At 34.3% G+C, this 17925-nt stretch overlaps 4 non-coding genes across 4 annotated transcripts; all 4 read left to right on the top strand.

Annotated features, from left to right (window-relative positions):
- The first annotated feature begins 6110 nt into the window (after positions 1-6110).
- On the top strand, positions 6111-6215 carry Trnal-caa (transfer RNA leucine (anticodon CAA)). Its single transcript has 2 exons — positions 6111-6148; positions 6170-6215. It is a non-coding gene; the product is annotated as a tRNA-Leu (tRNA).
- A 1102-nt stretch (positions 6216-7317) lies between these two features.
- Positions 7318-7422, top strand: Trnal-caa (transfer RNA leucine (anticodon CAA)). Its single transcript has 2 exons — positions 7318-7355; positions 7377-7422. It is a non-coding gene; the product is annotated as a tRNA-Leu (tRNA).
- Positions 7423-14424: 7002 nt separating this feature from the next.
- Positions 14425-14529, top strand: Trnal-caa (transfer RNA leucine (anticodon CAA)). Its single transcript has 2 exons — positions 14425-14462; positions 14484-14529. It is a non-coding gene; the product is annotated as a tRNA-Leu (tRNA).
- Positions 14530-15629: 1100 nt separating this feature from the next.
- Trnal-caa (transfer RNA leucine (anticodon CAA)) lies at positions 15630-15734 on the top strand. Its single transcript has 2 exons — positions 15630-15667; positions 15689-15734. It is a non-coding gene; the product is annotated as a tRNA-Leu (tRNA).
- Positions 15735-17925: the final 2191 nt, after the last annotated feature.

A 17925-nucleotide genomic window follows, 5' to 3' on the forward strand; every position in this document is an offset into this window, starting at 1 on the left:
TACAGACACACATTTAGTGGCTAAAGGTCAGGGTAACGGGTACGTATGTAGGTAAATATGGCAGATAATAGATAGCGTATTTGAGTGTGCCCATGTTTACTGGAAGTACACCAAACGGCACTATACACATTGTATGTCCTTAGTCTATCGTGTATTGGAGAGAAATATTTTTAAAATGTTGATTTATTAAAAAGCAAACTGTACATCGGATGTTTGTACATAAGTTAACCTAGTACAAAACTCCCTTTGTCACATAAGCCATGATGCATTGATGTTCTTCACAGGTGTCAATACGTGTGGGTGTGACTAGAGCTTATGTTGATGCTTAATATATTTATCAAACACCAAAAGTTTACTAGAATGTTTGTGTATTTGTTGTCAAAGCTAAAATAAGAAAAGTGTAAAGCCTATATTTTGTCTATTTGCATTCTTTACTAATTATTTTCATTTATTACTTCTAAAAAGATATTGCTTGCTGGAGGTGTACACCCCCATATGCTAAATATATGTGCAACTCTTAAGGGCACTAAGACTTTGTATCTATAGACCGATATAAAATAATATACTATAGAATATATTAGTGAAAAAATGAAATTAATATGTAAAAGAAAATAAAGAATCGTCGATACATTCCATTCCACAAACATTCGCTCATAATATATACACAAATAAAATAGAAACAATTTTGAGAGGATTTTTACATAGAAAAGATAAAATAAACACAAGCCATTTCAAACTATAATGATATCCAAAGAGTATACATCATGTGATCCTACAATTATAAAACAGGTATCCATTTTTAGTTTATATAGTTATTGTCAGTTAATAAATTTATTGTGTATTTAGTCTTTCTATTGTTCCAATGAGTGCAATGATTAGAGATAAGAAATTGAGTTAAATAAGTAGAAAAATGTGCAACGGATTTAATCAAGAGACCAAATTAATTGAAATAAACATGAACACTACAATACAATTTAAAATAGCATAAATCCCTGATCATATAAAGATAATAATCGTGAATTGGGATATTGTTCTCAACTCAGGAGAAATAATTGTGTTGGCTCGATTTCTTTCTTCTAGCGTCTAAATATATCCAAGATGAAATAATACAACAGGATACCACGGGCATCAAAATTATATTATATCAACTTGTCAAATGAAAAGTTAGATTTCATTATTTCCAAGAATATATTTAACAGCAAACATAACTGTTGAATTCTATTGATATACCAGTATTGTAGTTCTAGTGGTTTGTTTCACAAAATAAAAACGACAATTTACACAGAGCATAGACGTTTAAGGTGAATAAGAAAAATATTTTAGAACACAGAGATTGTCTTGTAGATTCTTCACCAGGAAGTATATAATAATTATTCACACAAATCTTATCGTTACAAGAGGTCGATAAGAAACAATAAACGAAAATTAGAAAACACACACACACATTTGTCTGTAGATTATTCAATAAGAACGATGCTATAGATTTTTGTTATTAATATGAGTAGCACACACAGAAAACTTGCCAGTCTGATGCATTAGCACAGTTTAATTGAAAATCTCTGTTTCAGTATCATCACGGTACATGCACTTGATTCATGGGGAAACGAACGATAACACACTCCCAATTAAGACAAGGTAAATAACTCTCGCAGGTCACAATCTGACTCCTGGATGACTGTTTTAATTTTATATACTATCCACGCATTTAGTCACTCATAACATACATCACCGTAAAGAAGACATTCCACACATTTCCCATAAGTAATATTCAAGTGCCTTGATAATTCTGAATCTCAACATTTACACAAAGTTTGTCCGTGGCTTCGTGCCTTGTACACTTTAAAACAATATCAACTTCGATGCTTCCAGCCTACTTCGAAGTGAATGAGATTCGATTGTGATTGCTTCAATGATTGGTTATTTGATTAACAGAGTCAATTTGAACATCGGTAACAATCGCTACATCTCGGTATAACCTGGCAAATATGCAATAGGAACAGCTTCGGTCTTTTACGTCAAGTCGTTTTTCTGACTTGTTAGGGAGAAAAACGAGCGTTGTTCTGCTCCTTATATAATGTTCAAGATCGTGTGACATTCGCTGGAAAAATTCACAAGTGTTGAACACTTCTTGACATGGATAAACATTGATTTGTTTTTTAGTATTTTCTCTGTAATATATAAATATATATATATATATATATATATATATATATATATATATATATATATATATATATATATATATATATATATATATATATATATATATATTGTTGAACTCTGGATGTCTGTGAAGAAAGAATATTTTAAAACATAGTATACTTATTCAGTCAATATGTGAGTAATTAACCAAATTTCAACTGAACTTTAACTTAGAAACTGTTAACAATTGCTTTGTAAATCTTTTTCGTAATGTAAATACTATTCATTTCTTGAATCTCATATAGGAATTAAGCTGTCAAGAAAACAAAAGCTTTCATTTAGTTTATGCTTGTGTAATTAGTTTTCATCAGTTTGCTTGCCCTAACACAATATTATATTAAAATGTATGATGTTATACTGCCTTGGGCTAACTGCACAAAAGCAACATCATGAGGTAGATGGGTTGCGTTTGGTTATGTTTCACATTACTCTAAATGAAATGTATTTGTTTTGGGTTAACTTCACTTTTTATGTATTATGTGAACGGAAAAGTGTCTCCCAGTTAAATTTGCATTACTGGAAATTTCCCATATCTCAATGACGGAATGGAACCGAATAAAACATTATGATCAATGGGAGGCACACAGTGATGTAGAGATGGATGACAAATCCAGGGCATGTATCCAATTAATAAAGCAATATAACTGATAGTTACACTTCACATCACCACGTTTTGAATTTCTATATATTGAGATCATAGAAAAGGATAATATTGCACATAAAGCCAGATGAAACTGCATTGTGTCCGTTTTATTCAGTTTTAATTTACAATTGGATTCATACATCCAGCTTTAATACTGGTAAGAAATTAGCTACTTAGGAGTTTAGATTGCAGTGAGAAGTACTGATAGTGTACAAAGATGTTGTCATTTATATTTCCAAGGTTTCTTGGCTATTGCGTTTAACTATTCCTACAATACCTTCTTGATTCAGACCACTTTTCAAAGAGACAAAATGTTGTAAGCCATGGATGTCTTTATGCATTTATGCATTTCATATTTTTTTGTGACCACAATTTAATTCATTGTAATTTAGTCGACCTTTGATTTGTATTCCTGCATCAAAGTATAGAATCACGATGGTAATGCTTGTTTTGTCTTGCACCTCTACAGCTGAAAAGAATTAAAAACAGGTTCTCTTATCATAATAGAATAATAATAATGTTGGAAAATTTTCCTGTACGATAGGAATTAAATGTTGGGTTAGTAGCAGCCCCATAATACAGAGAACTCTATTGGCAGAACGTATTTTCAACAATATCGATGTTAATTGTGGAATATACAATGCTTTGATCTATTTTTGACACAAGCAACTTTATTATTGACATGAATTTATAATAGACTAAAATTAAGATCCTCTCTTGTTTCCGTTGTCATTAAATTCTTAAATATCGTATTGACACTGTCTGAATCGGTAACTTGTTTTCCCATGACTAGAACAAGGCATACGCTAAAGTAAGTCTCATTAGATTTTCATCTGCTGAATATTTAGACTGTCACTAAAGAAGGAAAGTAAAATAATTGAATGCTACAGAAGGTTCACTGCTGCTGTTAGTTCCTTCTGTGCTGGCACAGACATTTTTTTCGTGCATAGTCATCAAATTCAGCCTGTCCTAGATTAGAGTTTCGACAGCAAGTTTGTTAATCATCTTATGAGCATCATTTGGAAAATCATGCTCATCAGAAAGCTTCTGATAAACTGGGAAAGGATGTGTACTGTGGTTCCGCTTATAACTATATATCCACATCTTCCAGATGATAAAGAAGCCATCTACAGTGAGAAGGCTCTGATGAAAATCCTCCAAATCAATAGTTAGAATAATGTACCTGATCTTCTTGAGTAACTGACATTGGTCCATCACGAAGATAATTTATTTGCTTCATTGGGTTTCTGTAATGCTTAGCAATCATCTGTGTGTCCGTGAGATTTCGTGCAGAAAGTGCATTTTAAGAATTGCTTGAACCATCCATGCAGCAGAAATGTTGGCTTAAAGCGATATACATAAAGTTCATCAATCCATTTCCAGGTTGAAATAGAAAGATCACTTGGTGATGCCTTTGTATTTGGATAAAGGGCAAATGACCATCTAAAACCTTTTATACCATGAAAACTGTATTGCAAGACATGATTGGCCATTTTACTTTTTGCATCATCTTTATCTCTGGACCAGAATCAATAAGAACCACCAATGAGCTACCAGATTTATAATGATCAACTGGTATGTATTCTTGTATGGACAGCTCATGCAATAATAATCCCCGGCAAAGGCCGTCTTGTGTCAAATTTCGTCTTTGGGTTTCATTCAACATCTTTTTTTTTCTATTATTCGAAGGCCCTGACAGACAGAATCTTTATATAGAGATAGCAACTAGCCATGTTAGTAACATCTATGTAACGCGAGGCATATTTGTCATACAATTCCATTAGTAACTAAATTAAATAAATGCATCTTTTTTATAACACAAATTACTGTAATAAACTGTATTTTGTATAATGATCATTTGTAACATTCAGAAGCACTTGATTGAGGGGGGAAACCAATAATAACACTCCCAATTAATTAATTCCGAGTCTGTTATCATTAGTTGTTGTTGTTGTTGTTGTAGGGTTTAACGCCATTTTTCAGGAAACGATAGGCTATAAATGGCGCCAGTATTAATGGTGGATGAAGAACCCGGGAAAATCCCGGAAAGAACCATCGACCCACGAGAACCTACTGGCAAGCTTTGTCGCATACCCACATTGGCCGAATCCGAGACTCGAACCCACGCAGAGAGAGGTGAGATGACAGTGATCCGTAACGGAGAGCGCTTTAGACCACTCGTCCACTCGGGGACCCGTTATTATTAGTTATCCCCACAATCAAGTGCCCGTGGTAACAGTGGATGGCTGCAAGTTCAATATTGCTGGTAGGGTTTATATTAAACAGATTTAGAATGCCGATATCAGCATACGGATGCATTGAAGTTAAATAACTATGTTACTTCATATTATAATATGGGACTGGGGGTGGGTGGCTTGGAATTTGTTGGAGCCAGGAGTTTTTTTTCTTCTCTTTTCCATCAATATTTTCCCAAACTAATACAGTTGATGTATTCTAATTGTTTTGTATGGTCCATAAATCAGAGTCAGACATATTTGTGAATCTACTTGTCAGCTTGAAATTTGGTTCAAACAACTTTTAGTACTTTCCCCCATCCGTTTTTCTGAAAAGTTACAAAATTGAAACCATTGGCAAGGGTGGGGTGGGGAGGGACTTTTTACTGTAATATACCAGCCAGCACATACCACGTTGAGACTGTAATTTCTGTCATTTTCCCAAGTATTAACTAGCTTTTCTTATGCTTTATGTCGTGCTAAACGTTTGCATTTAACGATATCCGGCTCAAGAAAAACATTTCGAATTTTCATTTCTTCATGAGATATCACATTCGGGATGTCTCTCTTCTTATGCAAATGTTTCAGTGTCATAACCTCTATGATACACACACACACACACACACACACACGTTTATCCGTAGATTATTTAATTAAAATGAAGCTATTCATTTTTCCACCAATACGCGTATCACACACGGAATGTATGCCAGTCCGATGCATTCAATTATGGTGCATTTTAAATTCGCCGTTTTTGTAGCACCATGGCCTTCATTTGGACACGAGTTAAATAACAGAAACGGCTGATGCAGATTGCACAACAGAGGAAGTTACCCAACATTTATCAGCCTAATGTAAATAGAAGACCGGTCAAATACAGTTGTCGTTAGTTTACAGAAAATAGACTTATCGTATGCAAAGTATATATATTTTTAATAAAAACATACATTACTCAATGACTATACAAAAGATGGGGCTTTTATATATGGAAGCCTTCAACAATTAGTCAGTTTCGTGACGCTTATACTTATGTCAGGATGGCCGAGTGGTCTAAGGCGCCAGACTCAAGGTTATAAACCTACATAGAGTGTTCTGGTCCACGAATGTGGGCGTGGGTTCAAATCCCACTTCTGACAGCTGACTTTTTTTTTCTTGGATCATCCGTTCGCATCAATCAAAATAAGTATTTTATTCTCTCGAATGTAAGTCGATAGTAGAATATTGAGACTTTTCAGCCTCAAACTGGCATCTGATGTTAAAGAGGGTGAAGAGTGTTGCCTCAAGCAGAAATCTAACATTAGGCCGCCATGATGAAAAGGATGGCGTCAAGATGGAAAGCCATAAAAGTGGTTTAAGGGTTTTCACGGAAAGAGTTTGTTTTGCTAAAATTCTCAGGGTCAAACATATAGGGTCCACGCAACTGTACGTTTAATATGTGTAGTTTGTATAAACGCTAGGGGAAATTTAAGATTTCCATTAAGACAAAATTGTTACGTATGTTAGTAGCGGCACTTTTTATTTCAGACATGCTGAATATCAAGTCAGGCAAATTTTCATTCACCACTTTAACAACTGTTACAGCAGCTTTGCCAATCTTAGGACGGACTGACCTCAAGTTACACTGCATTGATACATTTCATATGAGGAGAGAACTGTGTCTCTTTGGTTAGAATGATTATCTTTACTCACCAAGTCACTGTCAGCATTTCATTCAAATTTGTGTATCGTACGTGGGATAGACGTTTGTACCAAATTAAAATTGGAGAGGGACAGACAAACAGAGACTACAAAAGGAGAAATTAAAATATACACACAGAAACACAAACACACACAAACACATTTATCCGTAGATTATTTAATTAAAATGAAGCTATTCATTTTTCCACCAATACGCGTATCATACACGGCAGGTATGCCAGTCCGATGCATTCAATTATGGTGCATTTTAAATTCGCCGTTTTTGTAGCACCATGGCCTTCCATTTGGACGCGAGTTATATAACAAAAATGGCTGACGCAGATTGCACAACAGAAGAAGTTGCCCAACATTTATTAGTCTAATGTAAATAGAAGACCCGTCAAATACAGTTGTCGTTAGTTAATGGAAAATGGACTTATCGTATGCAAAGTATATACATTTTTAAACAAACATACATTACTCAAATGACTTTACAAAAGATAGGGCTTTTATATATGGAAGCCTTCAACAATTAGTCAGTTTCGTGACGCTTATATATATGTCAGGATGGCCGAGTGGTCTAAGGCGCCAGACTCAAGGTTATAAACCTGCATAGAGTGTTCTGGTCCACGAATGTGGGCGTGGGTTCAAATCCCACTTCTGACAGTTCATTGTTTTCCTTCTTGCATCATCCGTTTTTATCAATCCAAATAAGTATTTTGTTCTCTCGAATGTAGAATGTAGGTGGATAGTAGGATATTAAGCCATTTCAGACTGAAACTGGCATCTGATGGTAAGATGGGGAGAAGACTATCGTCTCTAATGGAAATTTTACATTGGGCCACCATGTTGAACTGGTGGCGTCAAGATGGAAAGGCTTAAAATTGTTTTAGAGGTTTTCAAAGAAAGAGTTTGTCTTGCTAAGAATGTCAGGGTCTAAAATGTGGGGTCCACGTGGCTAGATGTGCAATATGTGTAGTTTGTATGAATACTACGGAAAATTTAGATTTTCATTCAAACAAATTTCTACGCATATTAATGGCTGCAGTTTTCGTTTGAAACATGCTGGTTATTAAATCAGGGAAGTTATCATTGACTATTTTATGAAATGTTACAACTTTGTGAATATTAGGACGGACTGACCTCTGTATATACTACATTGATGCATCTCATAAGAGGAGATAATTTGTATCTGTTTGGCTAGAGTGATTATCTTTCCTCATCAGTTCACAACGACAGCCCATTTCGTTACCTCCAACCGTCCCAAACAATTCAATGTTAGGTAGAACTCCTATTAACTGTTTTGAAAAATATATTGGCATAAATGTACGTCAAAGTTGGGGTAGATGTTTTGAGACAAATCAAATGTTGAGAGAGAGAGAGAGAGAGAGAGAGAGAGAGAAAGGCTAAAGGGCAAGGTGATGGGTACGTAAGTAGATAGTTATGGAGTCAATAGAAAGAAAGTTCACCCATCATATAGGTCCCTCAAAAGTGACAAATCGATCAGAGAAACAGACATACAGACACACATTTAGTGGCTAAAGGTCAGGGTAACGGGTACGTATGTAGGTAAATATGGCAGATAATAGATAGCGTATTTGAGTGTGCCCATGTTTACTGGAAGTACACCCAAACGGCACTATACACATTGTATGTCCTTAGTCTATCGTGTATTGGAGAGAAATATTTTTAAAATGTTGATTTATTAAAAAGCAAACTGTACATCGGATGTTTGTACATAAGTTAACCTAGTACAAAACTCCCTTTGTCACATAAGCCATGATGCATTGATGTTCTTCACAGGTGTCAATACGTGTGGGTGTGACTAGAGCTTATGTTGATGCTTAATATATTTATCAAACACCAAAAGTTTACTAGAATGTTTGTGTATTTGTTGTCAAAGCTAAAATAAGAAAAGTGTAAAGCCTATATTTTGTCTATTTGCATTCTTTACTAATTATTTTCATTTATTACTTCTAAAAAGATATTGCTTGCTGGAGGTGTACACCCCCATATGCTAAATATATGTGCAACTCTTAAGGGCACTAAGACTTTGTATCTATAGACCGATATAAAATAATATACTATAGAATATATTAGTGAAAAAATGAAATTAATATGTAAAAGAAAATAAAGAATCGTCGATACATTCCATTCCACAAACATTCGCTCATAATATATACACAAATAAAATAGAAACAATTTTGAGAGGATTTTTACATAGAAAAGATAAAATAAACACAAGCCATTTCAAACTATAATGATATCCAAAGAGTATACATCATGTGATCCTACAATTATAAAACAGGTATCCATTTTTAGTTTATATAGTTATTGTCAGTTAATAAATTTATTGTGTATTTAGTCTTTCTATTGTTCCAATGAGTGCAATGATTAGAGACAAGAAATTGAGTTAAATAAGTAGAAAAATGTGCAACGGATTTAATCAAGAGACCAAATTAATTGAAATAAACATGAACACTACAATACAATTTAAAATAGCATAAATCCCTGATCATATAAAGATAATAATCGTGAATTGGGATATTGTTCTCAACTCAGGAGAAATAATTGTGTTGGCTCGATTTCTTTCTTCTAGCGTCTAAATATATCCAAGATGAAATAATACAACAGGATACCACGGGCATCAAAATTATATAATATCAACTTGTCAAATGAAAAGTTAGATTTCATTATTTCCAAGAATATATTTAACAGCAAACATAACTGTTGAATTCTATTGATATACCAGTATTGTAGTTCTAGTGGTTTGTTTCACAAAATAAAAACGACAATTTACACAGAGCATAGACGTTTAAGGTGAATAAGAAAAATATTTTAGAACACAGAGATTGTCTTGTAGATTCTTCACCAGGAAGTATATAATAATTATTCACACAAATCTTATCGTTACAAGAGGTCGATAAGAAACAATAAACGAAAATTAGAAAACACACACACACACACACACATTTGTCTGTAGATTATTCAATAAGAACGATGCTATAGATTTTTGTTATTAATATGAGTAGCACACACAGAAAACTTGCCAGTCTGATGCATTAGCACAGTTTAATTGAAAATCTCTGTTTCAGTATCATCACGGTACATGCACTTGATTCATGGGGAAACGAACGATAACACACTCCCAATTAAGACAAGGTAAATAACTCTCGCAGGTCACAATCTGACTCCTGGATGACTGTTCTAATTTTATATACTATCCACGCATTTAGTCACTCATAACATACATCACCGTAAAGAAGACATTCCACACATTTCCCATAAGTAATATTCAAGTGCCTTGATAATTCTGAATCTCAACATTTACACAAAGTTTGTCCGTGGCTTCGTGCCTTGTACACTTTAAAACAATATCAACTTCGATGCTTCCAGCCTACTTCGAACTGAATGAGATTCGATTGTGATTGCTTCAATGATTGGTTATTTGATTAACAGAGTCAATTTGAACATCGGTAACAATCGCTACATCTCGGTATAACCTGGCAAATATGCAATAGGAACAGCTTCGGTCTTTTACGTCAAGTCGTTTTTCTGACTTGTTAGGGAGAAAAACGAGCGTTGTTCTGCTCCTTATATAATGTTCAAGATCGTGTGACATTCGCTGGAAAAATTCACAAGTGTTGAACACTTCTTGACATGATAAACATTGATTTGTTTCTTAGTATTTTCTCTGTAATATATATATATATATATATATATATATATATATATATATATATATATATATATATATATATATATATATATATATATATATATATATATATATATATATATATATATATATATATATTGTTGAACTCTGGATGTCTGTGAAGAAAGAATATTTTAAAACATAGTATACTTATTCAGTCAATATGTGAGTAATTAACCAAATTTCAACTGAACTTTAACTTAGAAACTGTTAACAATTGCTTTGTAAATCTTTTTCGTAATGTAAATACTATTCATTTCTTGAATCTCATATAGGAATTAAGCTGTCAAGAAAACAAAAGCTTTCATTTAGTTTATGCTTGTGTAATTAGTTTTCATCAGTTTGCTTGCCCTAACACAATATTATATTAAAATGTATGATGTTATACTGCCTTGGGCTAACTGCACAAAAGCAACATCATGAGGTAGATGGGTTGCGTTTGGTTATGTTTCACATTACTCTAAATGAAATGTATTTGTTTTGGGTTAACTTCACTTTTTATGTATTATGTGAACGGAAAAGTGTCTCCCAGTTAAATTTGCATTACTGGAAATTTCCCATATCTCAATGACGGAATGGAACCGAATAAAACATTATGATCAATGGGAGGCACACAGTGATGTAGAGATGGATGACAAATCCAGGGCATGTATCCAATTAATAAAGCAATATAACTGATAGTTACACTTCACCACGTTTTGAATTTCTATATATTGAGATCATAGAAAAGGATAATATTGCACATAAAGCCAGATGAAACTGCATTGTGTCCGTTTTATTCAGTTTTAATTTACAATTGGATTCATACATCCAGCTTTAATACTGGTAAGAAATTAGCTACTTAGGAGTTTAGATTGCAGTGAGAAGTACTGATAGTGTACAAAGATGTTGTCATTTATATTTCCAAGGTTTCTTGGCTATTGCGTTTAACTATTCCTACAATACCTTCTTGATTCAGACCACTTTTCAAAGAGACAAAATGTTGTAAGCCATGGATGTCTTTATGCATTTATGCATTTCATATTTTTTTGTGACCACAATTTAATTCATTGTAATTTAGTCGACCTTTGATTTGTATTCCTGCATCAAAGTATAGAATCACGATGGTAATGCTTGTTTTGTCTTGCACCTCTACAGCTGAAAAGAATTAAAAACAGGTTCTCTTATCATAATAGAATAATAATAATGTTGGAAAATTTTCCTGTGCGATAGGAATTAAATGTTGGGTTAGTAGCAGCCCCATAATACAGAGAACTCTATTGGCAGAACGTATTTTCAACAATATCGATGTTAATTGTGGAATATACAATGCTTTGATCTATTTTTGACACAAGCAACTTTATTATTGACATGAATTTATAATAGACTAAAATTAAGATCCTCTCTTGTTTCCGTTGTCATTAAATTCTTAAATATCGTATTGACACTGTCTGAATCGGTAACTTGTTTTCCCATGACTAGAACAAGGCATACGCTAAAGTAAGTCTCATTAGATTTTCATCTGCTGAATATTTAGACTGTCACTAAAGAAGGAAAGTAAAATAATTGAATGCTACAGAAGGTTCACTGCTGCTGTTAGTTCCTTCTGTGCTGGCACAGACATTTTTTTCGTGCATAGTCATCAAATTCAGCCTGTCCTAGATTAGAGTTTCGACAGCAAGTTTGTTAATCATCTTATGAGCATCATTTGGAAAATCATGCTCATCAGAAAGCTTCTGATAAACTGGGAAAGGATGTGTACTGTGGTTCCGCTTATAACTATATATCCACATCTTCCAGATGATAAAGAAGCCATCTACAGTGAGAAGGCTCTGATGAAAATCCTCCAAATCAATAGTTAGAATAATGTACCTGATCTTCTTGAGTAACTGACATTGGTCCATCACGAAGATAATTTATTTGCTTCATTGGGTTTCTGTAATGCTTAGCAATCATCTGTGTGTCCGTGAGATTTCGTGCAGAAAGTGCATTTTAAGAATTGCTTGAACCATCCATGCAGCAGAAATGTTGGCTTAAAGCGATATACATAAAGTTCATCAATCCATTTCCAGGTTGAAATAGAAAGATCACTTGGTGATGCCTTTGTATTTGGATAAAGGGCAAATGACCATCTAAAACCTTTTATACCATGAAAACTGTATTGCAAGACATGATTGGCCATTTTACTTTTTGCATCATCTTTATCTCTGGACCAGAATCAATAAGTACCACCAATGAGCTACCAGATTTATAATGATCAACTGGTATGTATTCTTGTATGGACAGCTCATGCAATAATAATCCCCGGCAAAGGCCGTCTTGTGTCAAATTTCGTCTTTGGGTTTCATTCAACATCTTTTTTTTTCTATTATTCGAAGGCCCTGACAGACAGAATCTTTATATAGAGATAGCAACTAGCCATGTTAGTAACATCTATGTAACGCGAGGCATATTTGTCATACAATTCCATTAGTAACTAAATTAAATAAATGCATCTTTTTTATAACACAAATTACTGTAATAAACTGTATTTTGTATAATGATCATTTGTAACATTCAGAAGCACTTGATTGAGGGGGGAAACCAATAATAACACTCCCAATTAATTAATTCCGAGTCTGTTATCATTAGTTGTTGTTGTTGTTGTAGGGTTTAACGCCATTTTTCAGGAAACGATAGGCTATAAATGGCGCCAGTATTAATGGTGGATGAAGAACCCGGGAAAATCCCGGAAAGAACCATCGACCCACGAGAACCTACTGGCAAGCTTTGTCGCATACCCACATTGGCCGAATCCGAGACTCGAACCCACGCAGAGAGAGGTGAGATGACAGTGATCCGTAACGGAGAGCGCTTTAGACCACTCGTCCACTCGGGGACCCGTTATTATTAGTTATCCCCACAATCAAGTGCCCGTGGTAACAGTGGATGGCTGCAAGTTCAATATTGTTGGTAGGGTTTATATTAAACAGATTTAGAATGCCGATATCAGCATACGGATGCATTGAAGTTAAATAACTATGTTACTTCATATTATAATATGGGACTGGGGGTGGGTGGCTTGGAATTTGTTGGAGCCAGGAGTTTTTTTTCTTCTCTTTTCCATCAATATTTTCCCAAACTAATACAGTTGATGTATTCTAATTGTTTTGTATGGTCCATAAATCAGAGTCAGACATATTTGTGAATCTATTTGTCAGCTTGAAATTTGGTTCAAACAACTTTTAGTACTTTCCCCCATCCGTTTTTCTGAAAAGTTACAAAATTGAAACCATTGGCAAGGGTGGGGTGGGGAGGGACTTTTTACTGTAATATACCAGCCAGCACATACCACGTTGAGACTGTAATTTCTGTCATTTTCCCAAGTATTAACTAGCTTTTCTTATGCTTTATGTCGTGCTAAACGTTTGCATTTAACGATATCCGGCTCAAGAAAAACATTTCGAATTTTCATTTCTTCATGAGATATCACATTCGGGATGTCTCTCTTCTTATGCAAATGTTTCAGTGTCATAACCTCTATGATACACACACACACACACACACACACACACACACACACACACACACACGTTTATCCGTAGATTATTTAATTAAAATGAAGCTATTCATTTTTCCACCAATACGCGTATCACACACGGAATGTATGCCAGTCCGATGCATTCAATTATGGTGCATTTTAAATTCGCCGTTTTTGTAGCACCATGGCCTTCATTTGGACACGAGTTAAATAACAGAAACGGCTGATGCAGATTGCACAACAGAGGAAGTTACCCAACATTTATCAGCCTAATGTAAATAGAAGACCGGTCAAATACAGTTGTCGTTAGTTTACAGAAAATAGACTTATCGTATGCAAAGTATATATATTTTTAATAAAAACATACATTACTCAATGACTATACAAAAGATGGGGCTTTTATATATGGAAGCCTTCAACAATTAGTCAGTTTCGTGACGCTTATACTTATGTCAGGATGGCCGAGTGGTCTAAGGCGCCAGACTCAAGGTTATAAACCTACATAGAGTGTTCTGGTCCACGAATGTGGGCGTGGGTTCAAATCCCACTTCTGACAGCTGACTTTTTTTTTCTTGGATCATCCGTTCGCATCAATCAAAATAAGTATTTTATTCTCTCGAATGTAAGTCGATAGTAGAATATTGAGACTTTTCAGCCTCAAACTGGCATCTGATGTTAAAGAGGGTGAAGAGTGTTGCCTCAAGCAGAAATCTAACATTAGGCCGCCATGATGAAAAGGATGGCGTCAAGATGGAAAGCCATAAAAGTGGTTTAAGGGTTTTCACGGAAAGAGTTCGTTTTGCTAAAATTCTCAGGGTCAAACATATTGGGTCCACGCAACTGTACGTTTAATATGTGTAGTTTGTATAAACGCTAGGGGAAATTTAAGATTTCCATTAAGACAAAATTGTTACGTATGTTAGTAGCGGCACTTTTTATTTCAGACATGCTGAATATCAAGTCAGGCAAATTTTCATTCACCACTTTAACAACTGTTACAGCAGCTTTGCCAATCTTAGGACGGACTGACCTCAAGTTACACTGCATTGATACATTTCATATGAGGAGAGAACTGTCTCTTTGGTTAGAATGATTATCTTTACTCACCAAGTCACTGTCAGCATTTCATTCAAATTTGTGTATCGTACGTGGGATAGACGTTTGTGCCAAATTAAAATTGGAGAGGGACAGACAAACAGAGACTACAAAAGGAGAAATTAAAATATACACACAGAAACACAAACACACACAAACACATTTATCCGTAGATTATTTAATTAAAATGAAGCTATTCATTTTTCCACCAATACGCGTATCATACACGGCAGGTATGCCAGTCCGATGCATTCAATTATGGTGCATTTTAAATTCGCCGTTTTTGTAGCACCATGGCCTTCCATTTGGACGCGAGTTATATGACAAAAATGGCTGACGCAGATTGCACAACAGAGGAAGTTGCCCAACATTTATTAGTCTAATGTAAATAGAAGACCCGTCAAATACAGTTGTCGTTAGTTTATGGAAAATGGACTTATCGTATGCAAAGTATATACATTTTTAAAAAAACATACATTACTCAAATGACTTTACAAAAGATAGGGCTTTTATATATGGAAGCCTTCAACAATTAGTCAGTTTCGTGACGCTTATATATATGTCAGGATGGCCGAGTGGTCTAAGGCGCCAGACTCAAGGTTATAAACCTGCATAGAGTGTTCTGGTCCACGAATGTGGGCGTGGGTTCAAATCCCACTTCTGACAGTTCATTGTTTTCCTTCTTGCATCATCCGTTTTTATCAATCCAAATAAGTATTTTGTTCTCTCGAATGTAGAATGTAGGTGGATAGTAGGATATTAAGCCATTTCAGACTGAAACTGGCATCTGATGGTAAGATGGGGAGAAGACTATCGTCTCTAATGGAAATTTTACATTGGGCCACCATGTTGAACTGGTGGCGTCAAGATGGAAAGGCTTAAAATTGTTTTAGAGGTTTTCAAAGAAAGAGTTTGTCTTGCTAAGAATGTCAGGGTCTAAAATGTGGGGTCCACGTGGCTAGATGTGCAATATGTGTAGTTTGTATGAATACTACGGAAAATTTAGATTTTCATTCAAACAAATTTCTACGCATATTAATGGCTGCAGTTTTCGTTTGAAACATGCTGGTTATTAAATCAGGGAAGTTATCATTGACTATTTTATGAAATGTTACAACTTTGTGAATATTAGGACGGACTGACCTCTGTATATACTACATTGATGCATCTCATAAGAGGAGATAATTTGTATCTGTTTGGCTAGAGTGATTATCTTTCCTCATCTGTTCACAACGACAGTCCATTTCGTTACCTCCAACCGTCCCAAACAATTCAATGTTAGGTAGAACTCCTATTAACTGTTTTGAAAAATATATTGGCATAAATGTACGTCAAAGTTGGGGTAGATGTTTTGAGACAAATCAAATGTTGAGAGAGAGAGAGAGAGAGAGAGAGAGAGAAAGGCTAAAGGGCAAGGTGATGGGTACGTAAGTAGATAGTTATGGAGTCAATAGAAAGAAAGTTCACCCATCATATAGGTCCCTCAAAAGTGACAAATCGATCAGAGAAACAGACATACAGACACACATTTAGTGGCTAAAGGTCAGGGTAACGGGTACGTATGTAGGTAAATATGGCAGATAATAGATAGCGTATTTGAGTGTGCCCATGTTTACTGGAAGTACACCCAAACGGCACTATACACATTGTATGTCCTTAGTCTATCGTGTATTGGAGAGAAATATTTTTAAAATGTTGATTTATTAAAAAGCAAACTGTACGTCGGATGTTTGTACATAAGTTAACCTAGTACAAGACTATCTTTGTCACCTAAGCCATGATGCATTGATGTTCTTCACAGGTGTCAATACGTGTGGGTGTGACTAGAGCTTATGTTGATGCTTAATATATTTATCAAACACCAAAAGTTTACTAGAATGTTTGTGTATTTGTTGTCAAAGCTAAAATAAGAAAAGTGTAAAGCCTATATTTTGTCTATTTGCATTCTTTACTAATTATTTTCATTTATTACTTCTAAAAAGATATTGCTTGCTGGAGGTGTACACCCCCATATGCTAAATATATGTGCAACTCTTAAGGGCACTAAGACTTTGTATCTATAGACCGATATAAAATAATATACTATAGAATATATTAGTGAAAAAACGAAATTAATATGTAAAAGAAAATAAAGAATCGTCGATACATTCCATTCCACAAACATTCGCTCATAATATATACACAAATAAAATAGAAACAATTTTGAGAGGATTTTTACATAGAAAAGATAAAATAAACACAAGCCATTTCAAACTATAATGATATCCAAAGAGTATACATCATGTGATCCTACAATTATAAAACAGGTATCCATTTTTAGTTTATATAGTTATTGTCAGTTAATAAATTTATTGTGTATTTAGTCTTTCTATTGTTCCAATGAGTGCAATGATTAGAGACAAGAAATTGAGTTAAATAAGTAGAAAAATGTGCAACGGATTTAATCAAGAGACCAAATTAATTGAAATAAACATGAACACTACAATACAATTTAAAATAGCATAAATCCCTGATCATATAAAGATAATAATCGTGAATTGGGATATTGTTCTCAACTCAGGAGAAATAATTGTGTTGGCTCGATTTCTTTCTTCTAGCGTCTAAATATATCCAAGATGAAATAATACAACAGGATACCACGGGCATCAAAATTATATAATATCAACTTGTCAAATGAAAAGTTAGATTTCATTATTTCCAAGAATATATTTAACAGCAAACATAACTGTTGAATTCTATTGATATACCAGTATTGTAGTTCTAGTGGTTTGTTTCACAAAATAAAAACGACAATTTTCACAGAGCATAGACGTTTAAGGTGAATAAGAAAAATATTTTAGAACACAGAGATTGTCTT

This window comes from Sinohyriopsis cumingii, chromosome 1 (assembly GCF_028554795.1).
Source record: "Sinohyriopsis cumingii isolate HCF-2022 chromosome 1, ASM2855479v2, whole genome shotgun sequence".
Lineage (NCBI taxonomy): Eukaryota > Metazoa > Mollusca > Bivalvia > Unionida > Unionidae > Sinohyriopsis > Sinohyriopsis cumingii.